Source organism: Pseudophryne corroboree, chromosome 8, assembly GCF_028390025.1.
Source record: "Pseudophryne corroboree isolate aPseCor3 chromosome 8, aPseCor3.hap2, whole genome shotgun sequence".
Classification (NCBI taxonomy): Eukaryota; Metazoa; Chordata; class Amphibia; order Anura; family Myobatrachidae; genus Pseudophryne; species Pseudophryne corroboree.
In genome coordinates, this window is record NC_086451.1 from 460,396,472 (window position 1) to 460,417,778 (window position 21,307).

At 48.0% G+C, this 21,307-nt stretch overlaps 1 pseudogene; it reads right to left on the bottom strand.

Annotated features, from left to right (window-relative positions):
- LOC134949966 (transcription factor SPT20 homolog) overlaps positions 1-21,006 on the bottom strand; it is a 52,012-nt pseudogene extending 31,006 nt beyond the window's left edge.
- Positions 21,007-21,307: the final 301 nt, after the last annotated feature.

Genomic DNA, 21,307 nt, shown 5'->3' on the forward strand with positions numbered 1-21,307 from the left:
CTCTCCCTCAATTATTTTTTCCCCCTTCTCATTCTTCTCCGTTTCCTCCTATAAGATGGACTTGCCCCAAGAGACTGTGATCCGGATTTTCCTGTTGACCATGATGTTGACCAGAGCAGTCTGTTCCGGCGAGAGTACCATGGAGGTCGAGAAAGGTTCTGGAATGGGTTCTGATGACAAAGATGGAGGCGTAGTTTTCCAAGAGCAACCTAATCAACAAGTAAAGGCGAGTATCAGAAAACGATCCGATAACATTGACAATAGAAGGAATTGTGAAGGATTGTTAGCTGAAGAAAACTGTATCTGTAGGCTCTGTGACAATGTGGTTGAGGATGGGTGCATTAAGAAATGCCAATCCAGTTTTAATATCCACATGGACCGGCACCCCTTGAGTGACTATCACTCCTTAGTGGGTAGTGTGTTAAATCAGACAGATTGTTGGGTATGCTCTCAAGTACCTCAAGGTCATAGCAAATCAGGACTAGTACCATTTCCTTTAACGATAGGGGAGGTACTTGAGCTAAAGGGTGGGAGACCGGTGGACAGGAGGTTTAATATCTCCAGTCCTCCTAGTTTGAAGCTCCACCAATATCATGTGGATAGATCCCTAATATGTTTTAACATTACCAATCCCCGAAAGCCGGGAAATTGGGAAGTGTCATGGAGTAACCAAACCATGACCTTTTCATATAGAGCAGATAGAATGCCGACAGATACAGAGCTTATACGCCACATAGCCAGTAGAGAAAAATCTTTCTGATATAGGTATACCCTAGGAAGTAGGATTACGAGAGTTGGAGAGGTATCACCAGGATACTGCGCACATATCGTACAAACTGATACGTGTACTAAACAGATGGGAGCATTAGGGTTAGGAGATTTCACATGGAAGATGTGTAATATGGTTATGTCCTACTCCGTCCCATATGTTCTCCCCGATGATGCATATTTCATATGCGGGAGGAAGGCGTATAAGTGGCTTGCCCCAAACTCTGAAGGCTTGTGTTATATTGGAAAAGTACTGCCTGAGGTAATGACTGTATCACATGCCAAAATGAAAGATATTCACCGTGTTGCCCAAGCTCCTTATACTCACACCCACTACGAGCACGTAGTTAAACGGCACCTGATAGAAAGAACAGAGCATCCGGCCTCTGACATGATCCATGAATCCACCGGGATTCAGTTTCTAATCGCGTTAGACATCACTCGCACCGCCAGAGGAGTGTTGAATTATAAATACATATCTGCGCTTGCAAATTTGTTAGACAATATCACAGAAATGTATGATGACACGTTTAGGTATACTGGAAGAGAACTTCAAGCTTATAAAACAGAACTGGTCCAGCATAGAATGGTTCTCAATTATCTCACGGCAGTAACAGGCGGATATTGTGTCACACTGGCAACGCAGTACGGCGTGAAATGCTGCACATATATAACGAATAGTACCGAGGACCCGGTCGAGGTCATAGACCAAAAGATGGACGATATTCTCCAATTGAAGTGGGAATTTCGCAGGAGACACAATCTCACTCTTGCTGCTGTAGATAATAAGCTGACTGGTTGGGTGTCATGGTTGAACCCGCAAAATTGGTTCTCTGGTTTAGGAGAATGGGCTCAAGGAGTCATAATGGATGTAGGGAAGTTTCTCCTATGTATCTTAGGTGTTGTCATATCGATTGGCTTGATATTTAGATGCGGTCAGGCTTTAATGAAGTGCAAACGAAGTACCAGGGTGATGAGTTTAAGGAGTGAGGAAATTATAATTCCAATGAATTTGATTTATGACCCAAATGTAGAAACAATGATGTGATGAAAATGCGATTTCTACGGTCCGTTTCTTTCACCTGTTTTTCTGGTTTTTCCCAAGGTAAAAAGACCCACTTTTGACGAGGAATTTGATGATCCTGTATACAGACAACTGATGGATTAAAGAAGAAGTTTTGACAACCTTATACACAGATTTTTGATGAACAATGCCATAGACCCCCAGTTTCCCTAGAAATTTTAAAATTACGCTAGCCCAATACTTTTGTAAGCCTATGGACATTGACCAAGCTTTTTGCCCACACGCCTTTTGGCAAAAGCACAAAGAAGACTGCATTCAACAGACACCGAACAAGACTTCAACCGACAAATGTTCATTAACCTGACATAGAATACCACTGCATTTACCGTAATTATGTCTTTTCTTCATCTCTACAACCTTCAGGTAATTACACACATAGTCGATAGGGAATACAGGCACAGATATCAGCAATCACATATTCCCCCATTCATGTATCATCAACTAAAATGTGCTCCCCATTTTGTTGCAACCAAAATCCGAAAAGAGCTCGGTAAAGTTTGACAGCCCATCCACAGACCCGTACCATGGGATAAGAAGGAATTCAAATGTATACTTCGCAATACCTCGAAGCTTGATTTAAAACACGTACGGCATGATGATACATGACCCCCAAACACGGATTCATACACACATGCTTCTGCTATCTCACTAGGTCATACCCTCTTCACACCTTCTCCTCTCTCCTCCCTTACCCAACCATGGAAATGTATTAACCCCTGACATATATTTTTCTCGTTTTGAAATGTTTTAGGAAGTGGCAGTTATTGTTGACTGCCAAAGGGTGGACTGTCAAAGTCAGAAAAATATCACTATGCACACTGCCATATTTGCACCTCATATGTGTCCCTGCTGCGCATGCGTGCGCTCTCCCTGCGTGCGCATACTCGCTGTTGCGGGCACCCGCAGGCGCACGGTATGCGCATTTACGGTAGAGATTGTGTGCGTCTAGCGGGCGACTCTTTCGTTACATATTTTCACCATATAATGTATTTTGTAGATTATGGTCCCTTTGATAGAATCTGAAAGTTTGGTTAATGTAGAATGTTCATGGACGGAGAAATCCCTCTTTGTTTGATACGAAGGGTCAGACAGGAGTAATACAGTGGTGTTTAGTATCCATCGGAAGAGTATTTAATTAGCAATATTCCGGTGTTGGTTTGAAGCGAATTAATCGCTCGTGCGAATAGTTATGGACATAAGAAGTTTATGTCCATTTACTATTATTTGCACTTACTTATCCATGCGGCGGGAAACCTAGTTTCCCACCCACCTGAGCAGTTGGAAATTGTCACAGCCCACCTGTATGAACCAACCTATGACCTTTTGTTATAATGCGAGGAGGAATTCCTGTGTCCAATGAACAATGAGATTGTAGGGACCATTGAATCGTATTGTGTGTGGGGGATAAATAGACAAGCCGATCACATCCAGCTCACTCTCTTCAACGGTTCTCATTGCTGATAATCGGGAGCTGGATGTCCAGAGGCGCATGCGATCGTTCCCCTTTGTGCGTAAGTTTTTCTCCGCAATCATATTGTATTTCTTGTTATTGTGGGCCATTTCTCTCTCTCTCTCTTCTCCCCTTTCTCTCTTAATTTTCCTGCAAACGTAATTGTATTATATTGTATTTCCTGTGTAGTTATCTGGTTAGTTAGTCTATGTTATATTGTAGTGTGTGACTTGTATTGTATTATTATTTTTGCAAGTAATAACATTCATATAAGGTGTTAGACCCTAAGCCCGGTATCTGTGTATTTGTTATAGTGTTAAATATTCTCAGAGCGTCGGTGACGCTCGAACAGCTTTTAAGTTAATAAGGTTACACTGTGTTGCATCTACACCCTATCTCTACACTAAGGTTTTACTGCATATTACATTGTTTATGGTTTAGATATAAAGGTTTAACATTGTGAGCGTCTGCGCCGCTGGTGATCTCCTCGTGGTCCCGAGCGGCCGCTACGCTATAGCGAACCATTACGTTAGTCAGCAGCCAATAGCGTGCCTGCCTGTGATCTCTTGGCCATGAGCGAACGTGACGCTTGAGCGTCTCGACCACGGCTAAGCGATTGTTACGCAACGTGCGTACCCTTACGGTACTCCATACGTGAATAGCGTACAGTGTTCTTAGACCTCATAAAGGGTGTTATATAAGATAAATATTTAGCTTTATCACTGGGTAGGGCAGGCAGGGTGTGACTGCTGTGACTGGGAAGAGAAGGCAGGGTGTGAGCACTGTGACTGGGAAGGGCAGGCAGGGTGTGAGCACTGTGACTGAGAAGGGCAGGCATGGTGTGAGCGCTGTGACTGGGAAGGGCAGGCAGGGTGTGAGCGCTGTGACTGGGAAGGGCAGGCAGGGTGTGAGTGCTGTGACTGGGAAGGGCAGGCAGGGCGTGAGCGCTGTGACTGGGAAGGGCAGGTAGGATGTGAGCGCTGTGACTGGGAAGGGCAGGCAGGGTGTGACCACTATGACTTGGAAGGGCAGGCAGGGTGTAAGTGCTCTGACTGGGAAGGGCAGGCAGGGTGTGAATGCTGTGACTGGGCAGGGCAGGCAGGGTGTGAGTTCTGTGACTGGGCAGGGCAGGCAGGGTGTGAGTTCTGTGACTGGGCAGGGCAGGCACGGTGTGACTGCTGTGACTGCTGTGACTGGGAAGGACTGGCAGGGTGTGACTGCTGTGACTGAGAAGGGTAGGCAGAATGTGACTGCTTTGACTGGGAAGGGCAGGCAGGGTGTAAGCTCTGTGACTGGAAATGGCAGGCAGGGTGTGACTGCTGTAACTGGGAAGAGCAGGTAGGGTGTGAGTTCTGTGACTGGGAAGGGCAGGCAGGGTGTGAGCGCTGTAAATGGGAAGGGCAGGCAGGGTGTGAGCGCTATGACTGGGAAGGGCAGGCAGGGTGTGAGCGCTGTAAATGGGAAGGGCAGGCAGGGTGTGAGCGCTATGACTGGGAAGGGCAGGCAGGGTGTGACTGCAGTGACTGGGAAGAGCAGGCAGGGCATGAGTTCTGTGACTGGGAAGGGCAGGCAGGGCATGAGTTCTATGACTGGGAAGGGCAGGCAGGGAGTGAGCGCTGTGACTGGGAAGAGCAGGTAGGGTGTGACTGCTGTGACTGGGAAGAGCAGGCAGGGCGTGAGTTCTGTGACTGGGAAGGGCAGGCAGGGTATGAGCGCTGTGACTGGGAAGGGCAGGCAGGGTGTGAGTGCTGTGACTGGGAAGGGCAGGCAGGGCGTGAGTGCTGTGACTGGGAAGGGCAGGTAGGATGTGAGCGCTGTGACTGGGAAGGGCAGGCAGGGTGTGACCACTATGACTTGGAAGGGCAGGCAGGGTGTAAGTGCTCTGACTGGGAAGGGCAGGCAGGGTGTGAGTTCTGTGACTGGGCAGGGCAGGCACGGTGTGACTGCTGTGATTGCTGTGACTGGGAAGGGCAGGCAGGGTGTGAGTGCTGTTACTGGGAAGGGCAGGCAGAGTGTGAGCGCTGTGACTGGGAAGGGCGGGCAGGGTGTGAGTGCTGTGACTGGGAAGGGCAGGCAGGGTGTGAGTTCTGTGACTGGGCAGGGCAGGCACGGTGTGACTGCTGTGATTGCTGTGACTGGGAAGGGCAGGCAGGGTGTGAGTGCTGTGACTGGGAAGGGCAGGCAGGGTGTGAGTGCTGTTACTGGGAAGGGCAGGCAGAGTGTGAGCGCTGTGACTGGGAAGGGCGGGCAGGGTGTGAGTGCTGTGACTGGGAAGGGCAGGCAGGGTGTGAGCGCTGTTACTGGGAAGGGCAGGCAGAGTGTGAGTGCTGTGACTGGGAAGGGCGGGCAGGGTGTGAGTGCTGTGACTGGGAAGGGCAGGCAGGGTGTGAGTGCAGTGACTGGGAAGGGCAGGCAGGGTGTAAGTGCAGAAGGTTAGGCAGGCTGTGGGTCAGCAAGGAGAGTTGAGAACATCATATACAGTAATCCACTCTTCCTAATAAGGGAATATCTCTATATCTGCAATGGCTGTATATACTGTACAATGGCTGTATATACAGTACACAAGCCTCCTAAAGCCCCATACACACTAGACAAGAGAATGAGAGATCTCGCTCAGAAGGGCCAATCTCAGCGAGATCTTTCACAATCTCGTCCAGTGTGTACACTCAATGTCATTAACGATGCGCGCTCCTGCACATCGTTAACGACCCCCTCCCTCGTCTGAACATGTACAGACGAGGCAGGTCCCCGTTAACAACAGCCATGCCGTCGTTCTACCCGCCCCCCCCCCCCCCCCCCCCGCCGCTGCCACCCCGCCGTCGCTCCCTTCCTCGCCAGCATCGGCAAGTGTGTATGCATTTGCCGATGCCGGCACCCCGCTGGGTCCCCACCGCCGCCAATATCTAGTGTGTGCTAGGCTTAAGCGTGGCCGAATCATCTCCATGGAGCGGGAGGTAAAGTGTAGTCTGTTGCAGAGAAAATTGGCTGATGCTTAGTGATAAAGTAAATGGCTCATTTCATTCTCCTGGCCAAACATCACAAACTTTTTTTTTTTTCTGAATGATTTTCTGACACTGGAAGAGTAATGATGTGAGGAAAATCTGTTATTTTTGCTGCTTTGATAAATTATACAATCCATTATGATAAAATGTGGGTAATATTGCTAATGTATTAAAGAGCAGAAACGCAGCTTTGGGGCCCTGTGGCTAAGACCAGTATCTCAAACTACAATTTGTGCTGCTTCTATAACATCAGCCGTACTGTGGGGGTAATTCAGAGTTGATCGCAGCAGCAAATTTGTTAGCAGTTGGGCAAAACCAAGGGGGTCATTCCGAGTTGATCGTAGCTGTGCTAAATTTAGCACAGCTACGATCATCTTCCCTGACATGCGGGAGGACGCACAGCACAGGGCTAGCCCGCCCCGCATGTCAGTCCGGCCCCCCCTGCACAAATACAAAAGCATCGCACAGAGGCGATGCTTTTGTATTTGTGGAGTTGATTGTCGCTGCCACTGGCTGCAGAGGCTGCATGAGACATCACACAGCCGCCGCGGCCCGCCCCCCCAACGGCCTGGCCACGCCTGCGTTGGCCGGACCGCGCCCCCCTAAACGGCGGCTTGACGCCACTGCCCAGCCCCCTCCCGCCCAGCGACCGCCTCTGTCTCATAGGTGATCGCTAGGCAACGATGGCTGACGTGCGCCGGCGCACTGCGGCACCGGCGCATGCGCAGTTCCGACCCGATCGCTGCGCTGCGACAAACTGCAGCGAGCGATCGGGTCGGAATGACCCCCCATGTGCACTACAGGGGGGAAGGGCAGATGTAACATGTGCAGAGAGAGTTAGATTTGGGTGGGGTGTGTTCAGTTTGAAATCTAAATTGCAGTGTAAAAATAAAGCAGCCAGTATTTACCCTGCACAGAAACAAAATAACCCACCCAAATCTAACTCTCTCTGCACGTGTTATATCTGCCCCACCTGCAGTGCACATCGGCCCTCATTCCGAGTTGTTCGCTCGTTGACGATTTTCGCAACGCAGCGAATAGGTGGAAAATGCTCATGTGCATGCGCTTAGTAGTTTTACTAAGAACTTAGTAGATTTACTCACGAGCGAACAACGTTTTTTCCACGCTGAAGTGTTCGTAGTGTGATTGACAGGAAGTGGGTGTTTCTGGGCGGAAACTGGACGTTTTCAGGGAGTGTGTGGAAAAACACAGGCGTGCCAGGGAAAAACGCGGGAGTGGCTGGAGAAACGGGGGAGTGGCTGGCCGAACGCAGGGCGTGTTTGTGACGTCAAACCAGGAACGAAACTTACTGAACTGATCGAAATCTAGGAGTAGGTCCGGAGCTACTCAGAAACTGCATATAGTAGCAAATCTGCTAATCTTTCGTTCGCTATTCTGCTAAGCTAAGATTCACTCCCAGAGGGCGGCGGCCTAGCGTGTGCAATGCTGCTAAAAGCAGCTAGCGAGCGAACAACTCGGAATGAGGGCCATGGTTTTGCCCAACTGCTAACAAATTTGCTGCTGCGATCAACTCTGAATTATCCCCGGTATACATTTCCCAATATACTATTCCATTGTGCACAGCGGGCAACAGAGAGGAGAAAAAGAGTGAACTATTATGTTTATTTGGGAAATACCTCTAGAATACACAAGGTATGTTCCACCAAGGAACCCGGTGCTTAGTAGTAATGCTAATATTAAAGGGATATTCAATTAGACCTGAATATTATTTGGGCATGAAAACAGGAGTTTTTCATGATTTTTGTTTTTAAACACTGGTTGTTTTTTGTTTTTTTGGGGGGGAGGGAGATGGGAAGGTCTGTTCAATTAACCGGTTTTTGGAGCCCGAACAATATACATTTTTGAGCAGGACTGAAATGTTCCGTCCCCCTCCCGGCCGCAATTGTGCCCATCGGCGATATTCTAATGTTACTGCTGACGGTCGCGACAACTTTATTTCAGCTCGCTACCCCCGGAGCTAGCGAGCTGAAATGCATGTAAAGAGACCCATTTTGGCACCCAAACGGGTCTCTTCACGATTGCGCTCATTATTTTAGTCAGGTTTAGGCGCTTGAAGTACCTAATCCAGACTGTAATGAGCGCGATCAGCGTGATAACGGTACATTTGAATATTGCCCCTCTATCTCCCGTCACTTTATACGGGAGATAGCGGGTGCGCTATGATTTGAATCTGCCCAATGGGGGTAATTCCAAGTTGATCGCAGCAGGAAATTTTTTAGCAGTTGGGCAAAACCATGTGCAGTGCAGGGGAGGCAGATATAACATGTGCAGAGAGAGATATATTTGGGTGAGGTGTGTTCAATCTGCAATCTAAATTGCAGTGTAAAAATAAAGCAGCCAGTATTTACCCTGCACAGAAACAAAATAACCCACCCAAATCTAAAGGCCCATACACACTTGACGATAAAATGAGCGATGTCGTTCATTTCAGCCCTCATCAACGACGTCGCTCATTATATCGTCAAGTGTGTATGTATCCGACGACCACCGATGCGCGGCCCTGCGGGACGTTAACGACCCTCGCTTATCTGTGGAGCATGTATGCTCAATTTCCACTATGGTCGTTACTGACCAGAGACGTCGTTGAATGTGTATGGTGTGAACGACCAACGACCAACGACCAAGCCACTCTTCACCAGCCCTGTTCCCAGCTCATTAGTTTAATAAACTGTTCAGCTTGGATGCTTCAACGATGAATGGTCTTTGGTCTTTGGTCGTTGGTAGTGTGTATGCTCACGTCGTTTGCTCAGCTGTTCAAGGGAAGTTCAAGGGAAGTCGTTAACGACGTGTGCATCGTCAAGTGTGTATGGGCCTTAACTCTCTCTGCAAATGTTATATCTGCCCCCCCCCCCCCCCCTGCAGTGCACGTGGTTTTGCCCAATTGCTAAAAAATTTCCTACTGCGATCAACTTGGAATTACCCCCATAGTGTCTTGTCACAAAAAGTGGTAGAGAAAGTAAATCTTTATATACCCAGTAAATGTGTAGTCACAGCGTGTAATCAGTAAGATGTATTTGATCAATGCCTTAAAATAGAAAATCCAGTGGAGGAGCTTCCCATATCAACCAATCAGCTTTCAGGAAGCATTTATCAAGTACATTCTATAAAGTGTTAGGTACAAGTTGATTGGTTGCGATGGGCAACTTCTCCGCTGGTCACACGTCTCCAGTCTTTTCACTGCTGGATATATCAGCTCCTTAGTCCTTTTACTGCACATGCACAGGAAAGATGTACGATTCCACCTGCATGCAGATTCAGTCGCCTCTTGCTTCCAGCAGTGGTGAATTTCCATTAGGCACATGAGGCATGTGCCTAGGGGCGCCGCTAGTTGGGGGGCAGCACTTAGGATGGTTGTGTTAGACCTGTCACTCTGAAATTTACCAGTAACAACAGTATTTCCAATCTACTGTACCATGCACCAGCTGGAGTGGAGTGTAAGCAGGTAGGTTATGCACAGACCGCCCCTGTAAGCTGCCCCCCAGTACTTAGCAAATACAGATGAGTCCTCCGTCATCTTACACACTAATTGCAATACACGTGACTCAGTGACGTGCGGTGGGGTGAGGCATGTGAGGCAGAGCCTTTACTGTCATACTTACGTTTCTACCAGAGTTTTGATTGTATAAAGTATATGAAAAATACAAAGAATATGTTTGAAATATCTTCTATGTATTATTCTATTCATTTTTATAGCCAAAACGCTGGAGTAAAAAGTCTATGGCAGGTGAGGCAGTGCCTCACCTGCTTATCTTTTCCACACATCTCTGATCAAAACTCACCAAATTTCCAGGAGTTTATACTCAGGGCCGGTTCAAGGGCGCTCTGCGCCCCGGGCAGGAAAAGGGCGTGGCCTAATACAGGGGGCGTGGTCAGTTACGCCCCCTGTACATTGCTAGCGCCGCTTGAAAGCTAAGCGGTGCGCGATGACGTCATCGCGCACCGCACAGCAAAAGGTCCTCTCCACGAAGGGAAACTAGACGCTATGCGTCTAGTTCCCTTCGTGGAGAGGACCTTTGCTGTGCGGTGCGCGATGACGTCATCGCGCACCGCTCAGCAAAGTTACTCTCCACGAAGGTAAACTAGACGCATAGCGTCTAGTTCCCTTCACAGGAGGGGGACGGCAGCGGGCAGCGGAGGCGGACGGGGGACACAGCGGGCAGCAGTGGCGGATCTTGCCACGGTGCGGCGCCCTCCGGGCAAAAGTCCTGCTTGCCCGTGGCAAGATCCGCTACTGTTTATACTGCTGCACCTGTGTATAATGCCAAGATGTTTATACTGCTGCACCTGTGTATAATGCCCAGATGTACCCTTTTGCTCATATTTTGTGTGTAAATCTGGCTCTGGTGCTAGCTAATGCGTCCTTAGTCTTTTAGCTCACCGCACATCCCTGACGTGACTTGCGCACACACCTGTGATCCATAGGATAGCACTAATGTGTTCCACTAATGTGTCAGAGACAAGCAATTGCAGCAAATTCACACCCGCGACCCATTCATGGGTAGGATGAGGGAGAACACGCCTGTATGTTCTGTATACACAATTAAAAATAAAATGAAATGTCATAGTTCAATTTTTTCTATTATATTAAACTGTCAATCATCAAATGATGGCTTATAGCCAGACAATGAAAAGAATAGAATTGGGCAGAGGGGCTGCCATTACTGTTGTGCCTAGAGGCGCCCTGATCCCTAAATCCGCCCCTGGCTTCTAAGACCCCTTGTGCTTAGAGAGGTGTGTACCAGGTATGGGAGGGGTGTGCCATTACAGCAACAGCATACAACTACAGTAACCATATGTCATATGGTTGGCGTACATCTCCGGTAGTGGGCGGACTGTGTGTGTGCAGAATGCGTCCTGCATGAATGCACACAGTCAGGGCCGCTTCTACACCTTGGGGCGCCCAGGGCGAAAGTTTCCATTGGCGCCCCCATAGGTAACAGTTAGTGCGTGCCGTAGGCGTGTGCCCCCCAAAAAATAGGGGAGTGGCTTCATAGGGGAGGGGTTTGGCCAGTTATGCCCACTGTAGTTATGCCCCCAGTAGTTGTGCCCCCTGTAGCTGTGCCCCCAGTAGATTTTCCCCCTGTAGACTTGCCCCCTGTAGCTATGCCCCCAGTAGATTTGCCCCAGTAGTTGTGCCCCCAGTATTTGTGCCCCCTGTAGTTGTGCTCCCAGTAGCTGTGCCCCCAGTAGATTTGCCCCAAGTAGTTGTGCCCCCAGTAGATTTGCCCCAGTAGTTGTGCCCCCTGTAGTTGTGCCCCCAGTAGCTGTGCCCACAGTAGATTTGCCCCAAGTAGTTGTGCCCCCAGTAGATTTGCCCCAGTAGTTGTGCCTCCTGTAGTTGTGCCCCCAGTAGCTGTGCCCCCAGTAGATTTTACCCAAGTAGTTGTGCCCCCAGTAGATTTGCCCCAGTAGTTGTGCCCCCTGTAGTTGTGCCCCCTGTTGCTGTGCCCCCTAGTAGCCACTTACAAACACAAAAAATAAACAAAAAACAATACTTACCAGCCCCACTCCTGCTCCTGACCGCTGCTGCTCCGTTTCTGGCCACCTGCTCCTCTCTATGGGAGAGACGTCGTGACGTCTCTCCCATAGCAGCGCCGCACAGACACTAGAGGTCAATTGTGACCTCTAGCGTCTGATAGTGACGCCGGCTGCAGCGGGCGCCCACACAGCTCACGGCGCCTGCTGCAGCCGGGGAGTTGGATGCGGGGTGCGGGTAGGTGGTGCACACCTGCAGGGTGACTGCGGCCGCGCCCACAGGCTGCATTGCTCCGGACGCAGGCACTGCTTGCCCGCGCCAAGTACCGCTCCTGCACACAGTATAACCTAAGCCGCAGCCTGATTGGCAGGCACTGAGACTAGAGGGGGGAGGTTCAGGGGAAACTTGAGGAAAAATTACTTCACAGAAAGGGTAGTGGACAAGTGGAATAGACCAAAAAACAGAAGGAAGTTATCTTAGAGATGTGCGCAAGGAAAAGACAGCTTTAACGTATATAATCCCCCTTGAGGGTGTCACCACACCCAAACAGAACAAATGCAACAATTTTTACTGGAGAAAATACTTGTATAAGCGCTTAAGAATAGGAAAATGAATAATACATTCCTTATATATCCACAATGACGTTCCTTATTCCTCCGGCTTCAATATTGTGGTAGCAATTGATTCCACTCCAGTCCCAATGTATAAAAAACAAAAAGGAAAACACAAAATGTGTACACTTGTTTAAAGTCTATCCCAATGTATATAGCACACTGGACCCACGAAGAGAGAGTTTTTAAGAATCTGGAGTTCGTACCACGACTCACAATAGAGTATCGTACACAGTACACGTAGAAGTTTCTTTATCCTAGACCTCGTATACCAAAAGGATCCCAGACTCACAGTGGTATCTCCCAAAATATGTGTTGGATGATAGTCTCACATGGGACATCTACCCAACGTGTTTATGAAAGAATGCGTACCCAACTCACTTGAGAGAGGGGCGGAGACAAGCCTCAAAAGGTTTCTTTACTCTGGCCCAAAGGTGGCTCCACCAGTACTTCCTGCTTTTCAATCACTCCTTCCTACACACATGGTGGTGTTCAGTACTGTGAATTGGGGTACGCCTTATACACTTTCTTCGTCTCCTTTTGGGATTCTTTGAGGGCTGATTGATATACGGCCATAAAACAATGCTACACATTGTATGTCATTCTTTTTTCCACATACTCATGAGAACTAAGTACTTTGGGAAGAATAAAAGGAGTGATTGAAAAGCAGGAAGTACTGGTGGAGCCACCTTTGGGCCAGAGTAAAGAAACCTTTTGAGGCTTGTCTCCGCCCCTCTCTCAAGTGAGTTGGGTACGCATTCTTTCATAAACACGTTGGGTAGATGTCCCATGTGAGACTATCATCCAACACATATTTTGGGAGATACCACTGTGAGTCTGGGATCCTTTTGGTATACGAGGTCTAGGATAAAGAAACTTCTACGTGTACTGTGTACGATACTCTATTGTGAGTCGTGGTACGAACTCCAGATTCTTAAAAACTCTCTCTTCGTGGGTCCAGTGTGCTATATACATTGGGATAGACTTTAAACAAGTGTACACATTTTGTGTTTTCCTTTTTGTTTTTTATACATTGGGACTGGAGTGGAATCAATTGCTACCACAATATTGAAGCCGGAGGAATAAGGAACGTCATTGTGGATATATAAGGAATGTATTATTCATTTTCCTATTCTTAAGCGCTTATACAAGTATTTTCTCCAGTAAAAATTGTGACAAGTGGAATAGCCTCCCATCAGAGGTGGTAGAGGCTAAGACAGTAGAGCATTTTAAACATGCATGGGATAGACATAAGGATATCCTTACAAAGAAATAAGGATCAAATAAGGTTTTTGACTAGATGGGCCAAGTGGTTCTTATCTGCCGTCACATTCTGTGTTCCTCTCAGCTTTAGTAACATGCAAAGGTTTTATTATTGGAGTTTTCTATTTTGGGGCCAGTATCTGAGTAGAAGGGAATACACACGGGTGACCGGCCGACAGGATGCCGGCTGTCATTATGCCGACAATCCCCTGCCACAATTCAGGCCCGGTGGCGAGCTGCGTTTACCACAGATTATATTCCCACTCGGGTGGTGGCGTGGACCCACCACCCAAGTGGGAATAACGGTCTGCGGTCGGGATTCCGACCACCGGCATTTGAACGCCTGTCGGGATTCCAGCATTGGGATCCTGAACACCCGATCCCGACTGGCGATATATTAATTGCATCCCAAAGTAGAGGGGATCCTCTACCAAGGACTGAACCCCAAAATTGTCATTGACTGTGTGGGTGCAGTGATGGATCAGTCCCCTTATTTGTAACTATTTGTGGGATCTCCAGAATAATCTTGGCAAGAAAGAGTTAATTCCAAGAGTTATGTTAGAGGAATTGTATACTTTAATCACACCGATACCTGCAATATGTTGCTCCCAGGTAGTGTAGCGCGCCGGATCGGCTTACTCCTAAGCAGCTGTCAGAACTGTAACTTTTTGCTAGTTTTGGTAGATTGAGCCGACTGGTATTTAGATGCGGACATAAATCACTTCCAAGTCAAAGACAGATCTCAAAACTTCTCTATTGGATTGAACTTAATTTGCCGGAGAAGAGATGGGGCTGTCTTGTTTCATTTTCAGCGGAATCCATTATGAACAAGGAGTGGAAATGCTTTTGAACATCTGCACTCTAGAAAGTAATGTGATGAATGGAGCGCTGCCTGACAAAACTCATGCCGTCAGTTTTATTTGGCTAATAGCTTCTAAAGCTTCTCTTAAAGTAGGGCAGTAAGTGCTCTAAAGAAATTCTAATTAATATGCATGCCCCGCCCATATAATCAAACCACACCCCAATCACAGGATACCACACCCCTTTTGGTCTCCAGACTGCAGAGATGTATTCATTTTTGAAGGTATTCTGTATTTCATTAGTGAGGTATAAAGATGTTGCAGAGTTTACTGGGCTTAATTCAGATGTGGACGGATTGAGCATCACAGCAGCTTAAGTGGAAGCAGCAGTGATGCACTCATATGTTAATGCAAAAAGGTAAAAATGTTTTATCACTTAGGAGTGCAAATAGTAAGTTTCAATATAATTTTACTAATAAACAGTACATACATCTACATATCACAAACATAAAAATTAGAGATGTGCACCGGACATTTATCGGGTTTTGTGTTTTGGTTTTGGATTTGGTTCCGCGGCTGTGTTTTGGATTCGGACGCGTTTTGGCAAAACCTCCCTGAAATTTTTTGTCGGATTCGGGTGTTTTTTTTTTTTTAAAAAACCCTCAAAAACAGCTTAAATCATAGAATTTGGGGGTCATTTTGATCCCATAGTACTATTAACCTCAATAACCATAATTTCCACTTATTTCCAGTCTATTCTGAACACCTCACACCTCACAATATTATTTTTAGTCCTAAAATTTGCACCGAGGTCGCTGGATGACTAAGCTAAACGACCCATGTGGCCGGCACAAACACCTGGCCCATCTAGGAGTGGCACTGCAGTGTCAGACAGGATGGCACTTAAAAAAATAGTCCCCAAACAGCACATGATGCAAAGAAAAAAAGAGGTGCACCAAGGTCGCTGGATGGCTAAGCTAAGCGACCCAAGTGGCAGGCACAAACACCTGGCCCATCTAGGAGTGGCACTGCAGTGTCAGACAGGATGGCACTTAAAAAAATAGTCCCCAAACAGCACATTATGCAAAGAAAAAAAGAGGTGCACCAAGGTCGCTGGATGGCTAAGCTAAGCGACCCAAGTGGCCGGCACAAACACCTGGCCCATCTAGGAGTGGCACTGCAGTGTCAGACAGGATGGCACTTAAAAAAATAGTCCCCAAACAGCACATGATGCAAAGAAAAAAAGAGGTGCACCAAGGTCGCTGGATGGCTAAGCTAAGCGACCTAAGTGGCCGGCACAAACACCTGGCCCATCTAGGAGTGGCACTGCAGTATCAGACAGGATGGCACTTAAAAAAATAGTCCCCAAACAGCACATGATGCAAAGAAATAAAGAGGTGCACCAAGATCGCTGGATGGCTAAGCTAAGCGACCCAAGTGGCCGGCACAAACACCTGGCCCATCTAGGAGTGGCACTGCAGTGTCAGACAGGATGGCACTTAAAAAAATTGTTCCCAAACAGCACATGATGCAAAGAAAAAAAGAGGTGCACCAAGGTCGCTGGATGGCTAAGCTAAGCGACCCAAGTGGCCGGCACAAACACCTGGCCCATCTAGGAGTGGCACTGCAGTGTCAGACAGGATGGCACTCAAAAAAATTAGCACCAAACATCACATGATGCAGAGATAAAAAAAAAAAAAAGAGGTGCAAGATGGAATTGTCCTTGGGCCCTCCCACCGACCCTTATGTTGTATAAACAGGACATGCACACTTTAACAAACTCATCATTTCAGTGACAGGGTCTGCCAAACAACTGTGGCTGAAATGACTGGTTGGTTTGGGCCCCCACCAAAAAAGAAGCAATCAATCTCTCCTTGCACAAACTGGCTCTACAGAGGCAAGATGTCCACCTCCTCCTCATCATCTGATTCCTCACCCCTTTCACTGTGTATATCCCCCTCCTCACAGATTATTAATTCGTCCCCACTGGAATCCACCATCTCAGGTCCCTGTGTGCTTTCTGGGGGCAATTGCTGGTGAATGTCTCCACGGAGGAATTGATTATAATTCATTTTGATGAACATCATCTTCTCCACATTTTCTGGAAGTAACCTCGTACGCCGATTGCTGACAAGGTGACCGGCTGCACTAAACACTCTTTTGGAGTACACACTGGAGTGGGGGCAACTTAGGTAAAATAAAGCCAGTTTGTGCAAGGGCCTCCAAATTGCCTCTTTTTCCTGCCAGTATACGTACGGACTGTCTGACGTGCCTACTTGGATGCGGTCACTCATATAATCCTCCACCATTCTTTCAATGGTGACAGAATCATATGCAGTGACAGTAGACGACATGTCAGTAATCGTTGGCAGGTCCTTCAGTCCGGACCAGATGTCAGCACTCGCTCCAGACTGCCCTGCATCACCGCCAGCAGGTGGGCTCGGAATTCTTAGCCTTTTCGTCGCAGCCCCAGTTGCGGGAGAATGTGAAGGAGGAGCTGTTGACGGGTCACATTCCGCTTGACTTGACAAGTGTCTCACCAGCAGGTCTTTGCACCTCTGCAGACTTGTGTCTGCCAGAAAGAGAGATACAACGTAGGTTTTAAATCTAGGATCGAGCACGGTGGCCAAAATGTAGTGCTCTGATTTCAACAGATTGACCACCCGTGAATCCTGGTTAAGCAAATTAAAGGCTCCATCCACAAGTCCCACATGCCTAGCGGAATCGCTCCGTTTTAGCTCCTCCTTCAATCTCTCCAGCTTCTTCTGCAAAAGCCTGATGAGGGGAATGACCTGACTCAGGCTGGCAGTGTCTGAACTGACTTCACGTGTGGCAAGTTCAAAGGGTTGCAGAACCTTGCACAACGTTGAAATCATTCTCCACTGCGCTTGAGTCAGGTGCATTCCCCCTCCTTTGCCTATATCGTAGGTAGCTGTATAGGCTTGAATGGCCCTTTGCTGCTCCTCCATCCTCTAAAGCATATAGAGGGTTGAATTCCACCTCGTTACCACCTCTTGCTTCAGCTGATGGCGGGGCAGGTTCAGGAGTGTTTGCTGGTGCTCCAGTCTTCGGCACGCGGTGGCTGAATGCCGAAAGTGGCCCGCAATTCTTCGGGACACCGACAGCATCTCTTGCACGCCCCTGTCTTTTTAAAAAAAATTCTGTACCACCAAATTCAATGTATGTGCAAAACATGGGACGTGCTGGAATTTGCCCACATGTAATGCACGCACAATATTGGTGGCGTTGTCCGATGTCACAAATCCCCAGGAGAGTCCAATTGGGGTAAGCCATTCTGCGATGATGTTCCTCAGTTTCTGTAAGAGGTTATCAGCTGTGTGCCTCTTATGAAAAGCGGTGATACAAAGCGTAGCCTGCCTAGGAACGAGTTGGCGTTTGCAAGATGCTGCTACTGGTGCCGCCGCTGCTGCTCTTGCTGCGGGAGGCAATACATCTACCCAGTGGGCTGTCACAGTCATATAGTCCTGAGTCTGCCCTGCTCCACTTGTCCACATGTCCGTGGTTAAGTGGACATTGGGTACAACTGCATTTTTTAGGACACTGGTGAGTCTTTTTCTGACGTCTGTGTACATTCTCGGTATCGCCTGCCTAGAGAAATGGAACCTAGATGGTATTTGGAACCGGGGACACAGTACCTCAAACAATTCTCTAATTCCCTGTCAATTAACGGTGGATACCTGACACACATTTAACACCACCGCAGCTGTCAAGACCCGAGTTATCCGCTTTGCAGCAGGATGACTGCTGTGATATTTCATCTTCCTCGCAAAGGACTGTTGGACAGTCAATTGCTTACTGGAAGTAGTACAAGTGGTCTTCCGACTTCCCCTCTGGGATGACGATCGACTCCCAGCAGCAACAACAGCAGCGCCAGCAGCAGTAGGCGTTACACTCAAGGATCCATCGGAGGAATCCCAGTTAGGAGAGGACTCGTCAGACTTGCCAGTGACATGACCTGCAGGACTATTGGCTTTCCTGTGTAAGGAGGAAATTGACACTGAGGGAGTTGGTGGTGTGGTTTGCAGGAGCTTGGGTACAAGAGGAAGGGATTTAGTTGTCAGTGGACTGCTTCTGCTGTCACCCAAAGTTTTTGAACTTGTCAATGACTTCTGATGAATGCGCTCCAGGTGACGTATAAGGGAGGATGTTCCTAGGTGGTTAACGTCCTTACCCCTACTTATTACAGCTTGACAAAGGCAACACACGGCTTGACACCTGTTGCCGCATTTCTGTTAAAATAATTCCACACCGAAGAGGTGATTTTTTTTTGTAATTTGACCAAGCATGGCAATGGCCATATTCGTCCCACGGACAACAGGTGTCTCCCCGGGTACCTGACTTAAACAAACCACCTCACCATCAGAATTCTCCTTGTCAATTTCCTCTTCAGCGCCAGCAACACCCATATCCTCAACTTCAACAGTGACATCTTCAATTTGACTATCAGGAACTGGACTGCGGGTGCTCCTTCCAGCACTTGCAGGGGGCGTGCAAATGGTGGAAGGCGCCACCTCTTCCCGTCCAGTGTTGGGAAGGTCAGGCATCGCAACCGACACAATTGGACTCTCCTTGGAGATTTGTGTTTTAGAAGAACGTACAGTGCTTTGCTGTGCTTTTGCCAGCTTAAGTCTTTTCATTTTTCTAGCGGAAGGATGAGTGCTTCCATCCTCATGTGAAGCTGAACCACTAGCCATGAACATAGGACAGGGCCTCAGCCGTTCCTTGCCACTCCATGTCGTAAATGGCATATTGGCAAGTTTATGCTTCTCATCAGACGCTTTTGGTTTTGATTTTTGGGTCATTTTACTGAACTTTTTTTGGGGGGATTTTACATGCTCTCTACTATGACATTGGGCATCGGCCTTGGCAGACGACGGTGATGGCATTTCATCGTCTCGGCCATGACTAGTGGCAGCAGCTTCAGCACGAGGTGAAGGTGGATCTTGATCTTTCCCTATTTTACCATCCACATTTTTGTTCTCCATCTTTTAATGTGTGGAATTATATGCCAGTAATATATCAATAGCAATGGCCTACTGTACAGTACTGCTATATATATATATATATATATATATATATATACTGGTGGTCAGCAAAATTCTGCACTGTCCTCCAACTATATACTGCGCACAACTACAATGCAGCACAGATATGGATAGTATACTTGACGACACAGAGGTAGAGCAATGGACTACTGTACCGTACTGCTATATATATATACTGGTGGTCAGCAAAATTCTGCACTGTCCTCCTACTATATACTGCGCACAACTACAATGCAGCACAGATATGGATAGTATACTTGACAACACAGAGGTAGAGCAATGGACTACTGTACCGTACTGCTATATATATATATTATATACACTGGTGGTCAGCAAAATTCTGCACTGTCCTCCTACTATATACTGCGCACAACTACAATGCAGCACAGATATGGATAGTATACTTGACGACACAGAGGTAGAGCAATGGACTACTGTACCGTACTGCTATATATATATTATATATACTGGTGGTCAGCAAAATTCTGCACTGTCCTCCTACTATATACTGCGCACAACTACAATGCAGCACAGATATGGATAGTATACTTGATGACCGGGAAGTCCTGGGTCTGCCGGTCCCCTCGAGGCAATGGACGGAACCGACGGCAGTGACGAAGACTATCTCCCCAACTCGTCAGAGTTGAGCAGCTCGGATGACAGTGGAGGGGATGAGACGTCTTTTCACGGGAGGCAGGTGCTGGAAGTGGCTGGGGCTTGCTCCGTGGAGGCCGACCCATGTCACCAGCTGGCCTGCGCTGTGTCGGTCCAGGTACTTACCCGAAAAGCAGATGGTTCGAGAGCATGTAACAAGAAAAATTTCTGCCTGTGGTGCGAGAGGCCATTCTCAAAAATTGCAAGACATGTGCAAGCTGTCCACCACAATGAGCATGAGGTAGCAAGGGCACTCAGCTTTCCGAAGCGCTCCAGGGAAAGGACAGTGCAGCTAGACCTGATTTGCACCCGGGGAAACTTTGCCCATAATGTCGGGGTTCTCCATGAGGGCAGCGGTGTCCTTCTACCGTGCAAGCAGCCGGATGAAGCAACGGCTCCCCAAGATTTCATGCACTGTGTACAATGTCAAGGGCTATTCTCCAGGAAGCACCTGTGGCGACATGTGAAGAGGTGCCCGCTCCGCAAAAATGGTGACAACCCCAAACCTGGAAGAATCAGGGTCCAGGATCTCTTCACTTACGCCACACCCGTCCCGACGGATGTTGGCACCGGCCTCTGGAAGTTGCTGAGTGAAATGAATTACGATGATGTGGTACCGGTGATCAAAGGGGACCGCTGTATTATGCAGTTCGGCCAGCACCTCTACAACCGGTCTGATGTCGGCAAGCATGATTACATCCATCAGAAGCTCAGATAGGTGGGGCGGCTTCTGCTGCAGGCGATGAAGGTCACTCCGTTGCGGTGTATGGAAGATTTCAATTGACCACTGAATTTCCTGCAAGTGGTGCATGCTGTGAGGAACCTGGTCGGTTATGATGACCGGACCAATACATATAAAATACCCTCGTTGGCTCTGAAGGTGGGACACAGCTTGCAGAAGATTTCTACTATGGTGGAGTGTCAGGCACTGATGGAGCGTGCCCGAAACTTTCGGAAAATTTATGAGGCGAGGTGGAGCGAGCTCATCTCCACTGCTGCCCTGAAGACCCTGCGAGAGATAAAATGGAATGCACCACTGCTTCTGCCCTTCACTGATGAGGTAAAGTGCTTTAACCTGTACCTCCTTGACCGTCAGCGAGAGTACATTGATG